This window comes from Mandrillus leucophaeus, unplaced genomic scaffold (genome assembly GCF_000951045.1).
Source record: "Mandrillus leucophaeus isolate KB7577 unplaced genomic scaffold, Mleu.le_1.0 Scaffold813, whole genome shotgun sequence".
Taxonomy (NCBI): Eukaryota; Metazoa; Chordata; class Mammalia; order Primates; family Cercopithecidae; genus Mandrillus; species Mandrillus leucophaeus.
In genome coordinates this window covers 103,346-109,751 of record NW_012108842.1, presented here as the reverse complement: position 1 = coordinate 109,751, position 6,406 = coordinate 103,346, and the positions used below count along the sequence as shown (strand labels likewise).

The 6,406-nt window shown below is 34.2% G+C and overlaps 1 pseudogene across 1 annotated transcript; it reads right to left on the bottom strand.

Moving 5' to 3' along the window:
• Window positions 1–2,869: 2,869 nt before the first annotated feature.
• On the bottom strand, window positions 2,870–5,579 carry LOC105530350 (annotated as a pseudogene). Its single transcript, XR_001004636.1, has one exon. The product of XR_001004636.1 is annotated as a 14-3-3 protein zeta/delta pseudogene (transcript).
• Between the last annotated feature and the right edge of the window lie 827 nt (window positions 5,580–6,406).

Genomic DNA, 6,406 nt, shown 5'->3' with positions numbered 1-6,406 from the left:
CTTAAGTTCATTTCTTTCTTCTCTGTGATTTGCTTTTCAATTCTTGTTCTGAATCTAAAGGCTATAATGACCAAAATTTAAAGGCAAGATTTAGAGAGCTTTTGTCATTTATCATGCTTTCTCCAGCATAGACTTTAAAAACTATTGTACAAAATATTTGGTTCTTTATTCAATCTACAATTTATTTTTCTCTGTGTTATGAGAGGATAGTAAGCAAAATGACTATATACATTTCTGGTTTGTATATCCTCAGTATGCCAGGTATTAAAGTAATTGGAAGTATCTGACTTGACAAGGTAAGACTAAGAAGTGTGACATCTTAGTTCAGAAGAGAAATCTTGTAACCTTATAATCTAGAGGGACTGGACTAAACTTTCTGGGCTCCATCTATCATTCCTAACTAAAAGGAACTAGCTTCTCCTTTTGTTTTGTGTATTACTATCCAATTACAAAGGGTCACCACTAAAGCAAAAATGGCAACTCAAGCACGTTTAAGGCCATATGAGGAAAACATCTTTAGAGTTTCTAAACAAATAGTTTACCAGGTTGCATAGTTTTAGACAGGAAGCCAATTATGACCATCTAGTATTTTTGAAACAAAGAATATTTTCATGAGGAAATATTGTGTATTTCATATAGAATGTGAATTTAAACTTCTATGTAACACAAAAGACTTGCCTCAGCACCACGCTAAGAGACTTGGCCAAGTTTATCTCAGCTTATATGTGCACTAGGTGACGGATTTGTCCCGAAAAGTGACCCCAGCCTCCATGTTGAGACTTTGCTGAAAATAGCATGAATCTGCCAGACTGCAAAACATATACTGTTTAGCTGATGTTCCTGAACAATTAGCAATTATTTTCCACTTCCTTTTTATGTAATATTCTGTTTTCATATAGTCCTACTAGTCCCTTGTTTTCCTCATTTTCGTTTCCTCATATTTCCTTTTTATTCATATCTGTTTTCTCTTTATAAACCTCAGTACCTTTGTTTCAGTTGGAGTTGAGCTCAGTTTATACAGTAGTCTCTATCCCCTACTTCAGTAGTCAAAATAACATCTGCCTTGCAATCTTTAACAAGGGCCTTGCTTTGATTTTCTTTGACAGAAACACATATATTCTGTTTGATTGTATTTTGTTTATACAGAATATGTTGTTAAAATGCACAATTAAAATGCCTAGTCTTTCTGATTTCAAATCAACAGATTAAAATTCCAGTGAATCTTGTGGGTTTTTTTTACTTTAAAAATATACACTTGTAAGCATAAAAATTCAATTATTTGAGGTTTTCTAAAATTATAATTACACATTACTTAATGTTTAACCAAGAGTAAAATATTTAAATAAATCAGGAATTACAGGTTTTATGAAATGTAGAGGAGAATCTTGCCACAACTTAATGCATAGATATGGAATTAAATGGAATGATCTCCAGTGTCATGCCTACCAGCCTTAGATCTCAAAGAGTGCTAATATCTCTTTTCCTTCTTTATGGACTTAACAAACTTTTGATAACCAAAAAAGCAATATTTTATGACTAATAGAGTAAGAATTTCCATGCAGGCCAGCACATGCAGAGAGTAGTACTGGAACCAGGTGAGGTTGTGGGCAGTTGGCACAGGTACTTGGTTGCTTTTTGGTGTGTGACAAACTCAATCCAGAAGACTTCTTAGGACTTCATAGGCTGAACATAATGAATGATCCATAATCATGTAACATTCTCTCTACAGATAAAATAAAATCAAATAGTCAACAACTTATAGAATAAACTAGAAAAGATAAATATGTGAAAATTTTTTTGCAGAAGTTTAAAATGAGTGCCACATAACATGGATGAAAACTAAAATATTTTATTTCAAAGTGATTATAGAGATTTTGGTTTATGGACTAGAATTTGTTGGATGCATAAGTTTTCAAGATGTAAAGAGAGAACTTAAGAGAGAATAAGTATTTCTAGCCTAGAGAGCGGAAGAAGTTAAAGCCAAAATTAAATATACATATATATATACCCACACACATATATATACACACATATATATACATATATACATATATATACACGTATGTATAATTTGAGAATACAAAGTTTAATTATCTGCTATAACAATTATTAATGGATGTTGTATACAAGGTTCAAAATAGTAATGGATGTGGTATACAAGGTTCAAAATAGTAGCAAAGCCTAGAGATAGGAAACAAATCTATGACAAGGTTCAGGTCCACTTCCAGGCAAAGCTGATAAGAAGTTAGTATTGATCAGGAGTTAGTATTGGCATTATATCAGTGGATTAATGTTTAAAAGCATGAAGCTGGTTGTATTTAGTTTGAATCTTAGAATACCGGGTGGAATTATTCTCATGATAAAGAGGTTCTCAGTAAACATTTGCAGTTATTACTCTCTTTTTTGTATTGTGGTTTTTAGAATCTAAGTGGTGCTCAATATTTTAATTTGAGGCATTGTACTTCCATTTGTTTTTGCTGTTGAAATAATTATAGACTAATAGACAAAGAATAAGAATGAGTGTCAGTATTTGGCTTACCATGTCGAAACCAAAAACTGCTATATAGAAGCCTCATATTTCTGGTTGGAGACATTTTGGCAACTTATTTCTTTCAAGTCAATTATTTTTTGATTTTTTTTTTCAAAAAAAAGCAACCACAGCTATAAAACAAAGAATATAGCTACATGTATACTAGTATCTTCTTTTTATAATAATTTTTAAAATTCAAATTTGAAAGCTCTGGTAGTTTAAAATTTATCAGTGATAGGAACAAAATGTTAGCATGAAAAATTTGGAAGGCATTAAATATAATGGCAATTAGAGTTTCATTATGTCATTCTGATTTAGTGAAAATGAATTATTTTTTTTCCATCATCAATATTTATTGAGCATTTACAGTGTACTAGGCACAATAGAACATACAGAAAACATTGTCCCTGCTCTTGAGGAGCTTACATTCTAAAAGAAAAAATACACTTCTTTTAAAATGGCATTTTTGTTTGGTGTTTTCTGCACAGTACTGAGGAAATATTTTGTTAAAGTGAGCTTTGGGTATAACTTAGCCCCATCATTATTTAGAGAAGAGAGGAAGAAGAAAGAGGAAGGATTTTAAAGGCAGACAACGACAGACCATTCAGGATAGGTAGGGTTTTAAAGGGAGATAAACACAATCTCATCAACTAAGGACAGATTTACTACGATAAATAGGATGAGGGAAATAGTCTGTGGGGTGCAAGCAAAGGAAGCAGGGTGCCTTAGACATTGAGTGGAGCCAGAAAGATCATGCGGCTTTTTCCCAAGTACATAGCCACTAAGTAGGAATGGTTGGTGACAAGACAGAAGGCTAAAAAAGGAAAGTAATCTTGTGCACCTGACAAATAGAATAAAGGATCAAAATCGAAGGCAGGCTGTAAGAGTATCAAGAAATTCTTAAAAACCAAAAAGTGACTTGGAAGCACAAAACTTACAGTTAATGCTACCCAGTGTGATGATGGGCCAAGAACATTGTAGCTTCCTAAGTTAGAAAATGCCATATGCCAAAATTTTAAATGGAACATATTACATTGTTTTGCAATCAATCTCCCCCACTCCCAGAAAAAATAGGAACTCATTTTTTTTCAGGGTGGAGAGGAAGAGAGGGGATCATGGGACATGGAAACAGTAGTTATATTAGTAGTTTTGTTGTTATGATAAATTTTGTGTTTAAACTTGGTAAAAGCCCATTAGCTGCCAAGAGGGAATAAGGAATAAATTTCAAAAAAATGTACAATTTTCTTTAGAGAAGTTTCAGAACCAAAAGACTAATTTACATGAAAAGCTGTAGAGAAAGTAATTGAAAAGTCCATTCATAAAACTTTTATTCCACTTACATGAATTTAATACATGTGTTCTTAACAATTATGCTTGGATTATTCATGAAAATTTCATAAGATATTAAACAAAGCTAGCCACCATCTCAAGTTATTTCCCTGTTAACTATTTTTACAGCACATGCATGTTAGGCAAGTATTAAAAAAAAAAAATCACAAAAGCAAAAAAACCTTTAAAAAAAGCTAAATACATGGGTTTTTTTGTTTTACTGCTGTGCTTGATATACATGAAGTAATCAATACCAAGCATTCATTTTTACTGCATCTTTACTTTTACATTTGTTCTTAGGTTGCCTAAAACATTTAAATACAAATAAAATGAGTGTAGCAAAAATAATGAAAGCTAACAGCAGGTAACTTTACAAATAATGGAATGTGAACCATTTCTGACCTTATCCAGAGTAAAATGGGTCACAACTTTGTCTAAAGGAACACTTCTGCAGCTGTAGTCAAAGATGTGCATATTGAGATTGAGTGTTCCACAGATACACATGGTTTAACCTATGGTGTCCATGGGGTATGTTTCTACCACAGCCTTCTAAGTGCTCCAGACCTTAAAGTACCCACAATTACTACACCTGTGACTGGAGCTAATGTTCCCTTTTATTCCCCACCAGGACAAACCAATATATAGGCAGTTTTCTTTGCTTAGACACGGAAGCAGTTTTACACTGGCCCTTGTGAAGCCACAATGTACCAAAAGTAGTATGCCAAACATTTATAGCTTGTATAAAAATTCCACAGCCCCATATGGGCCACCTCAAGATGAAAACAGATAATTCCCTAAGTGTTAACTGGCTCTACTCCCCTAATATTAAACATAAAAACTACACGAGAAATACAGAAATTCAAATAGAAGTAACATAAACCTGTCATAAATCGTAAACAAAAAACTATTTGTGGGACAGCATGGATGACAAATGGTCTACTGTATAAATTTTAGAATGAGGCAGACAAAAGTTGGAAGTCTGGTTAATTTTCCCCTCCTTCTCCTGCTTCAACTTCGCCTCCTTGGGTATTCGATGTCCACAATGTCAAGTTGTCTCTCAGTAATTGTGTTATTACCATGTTGTCTTTGTATGACCCTTCACTTAATGTATCAAGTTCAGCAATGGCTTCATCAAAAGCTGAATTTGCAAGAGAGCAGGCTTTCTCTGGGGAGTTCAGAATCTCATAATAGAACACAGAGAAGTTAAGGGCCAGACCCAGTCTGATAAGATGTGTTGGTTGCATTTCCTTTTTGCTGATTTCAAAAGCTTCTTGGTATGCTTGTTGTGACTGATCCACAATCCCTTTCTTGTCATCACCAGTGGCAACCTCAGCCAAGTAATGATAGTAATCTCCTTTCATTTTCAAATAGAACACTTTGCTCTCTGCTTATGAAGCATTGGGAATCAAGAACTTTTCCAAAAGAGACAGTACATCATTGCAGATATCTCTTAGCTCCGTCTCAATTTTCTCTCTGTATTCTCGAGCCATCTACTGTTTTTCTCAGCACCTTCCGTCTTTAGTTCAATACTTGAGACGACCCTCCAAGATGACCTACGGGATCCTACAACATTTTTATAAGCAACTGAGAGAAGATTCCTCTCCTCATTGGATAATTCAGCTCCTTGCTCAGTTACAGACTTCATGCAGGCTGCCATGTCATCATATCATTCAGCCTGCTCGGCCAGTTTGGCCTTCTGAACCAGCTCATTTTTATCCATGACTGGATGTTCTTTTTGTCTCCTAGAAGCAAGGTTTGAGATACGTCGTAGTCCCCAGGGTTCCAGCTGGTGGTGGGAGTGGACTACAGGCTGGGTGATGAATGGGGACGGTAGCCGAAAATGAATTATTTTTAAAGAGTTTTAAAAATAAGGGAAAATGTGCAACTAATGTGAGATGCTAGACATGTTTATTTGCTTCACTGTGGTAAAATTTTTACTCTGTATTTATATCCCATAACATCACTTTGTATACCTTCAATATACAAAATAAAATTTATTTAAAATATAACATTTGATGAGCTGTCTTACTGAAAGACCCGCATAAATTAGTCAGTACTATCATGACATTCATGATTCCCTGCTTCAGGTTTGTTCTCAATCTTCCTCATAATCCTTCTATTACCATCATCAGCAATTTCTCTTACTTCACTTTTCAACTATTTCAAAACATATGCATTATCCTAAAACCTCTGCCAAATATTTCCATTAAAACCACACACATACACACACAAAAACCAGATTGTGATACTCACAATGGTTTGTTAATGATTGTCTTCAAGCATTAAAAAATACATATATGTACTCAGCATTGTGTTCATGTTCAGAGTCACTGCTGCTCCCTTGGTCTTCATGTAAGAACTCATCAATACATGCTATGTAGTTTAAAAAAAAAAAAAAAACCTGTACATTCACAAAGGATCATTAATGACTGCTTTTAATGCATTGAGCAAATCTGTAGTTGACATTGTTTTTGTGTCCAGTTTAACAGCTTCTCCCCTAGCCTTCAAGTGAGCAATGTTATCAGATTGATCTACAAACAAAGGAAG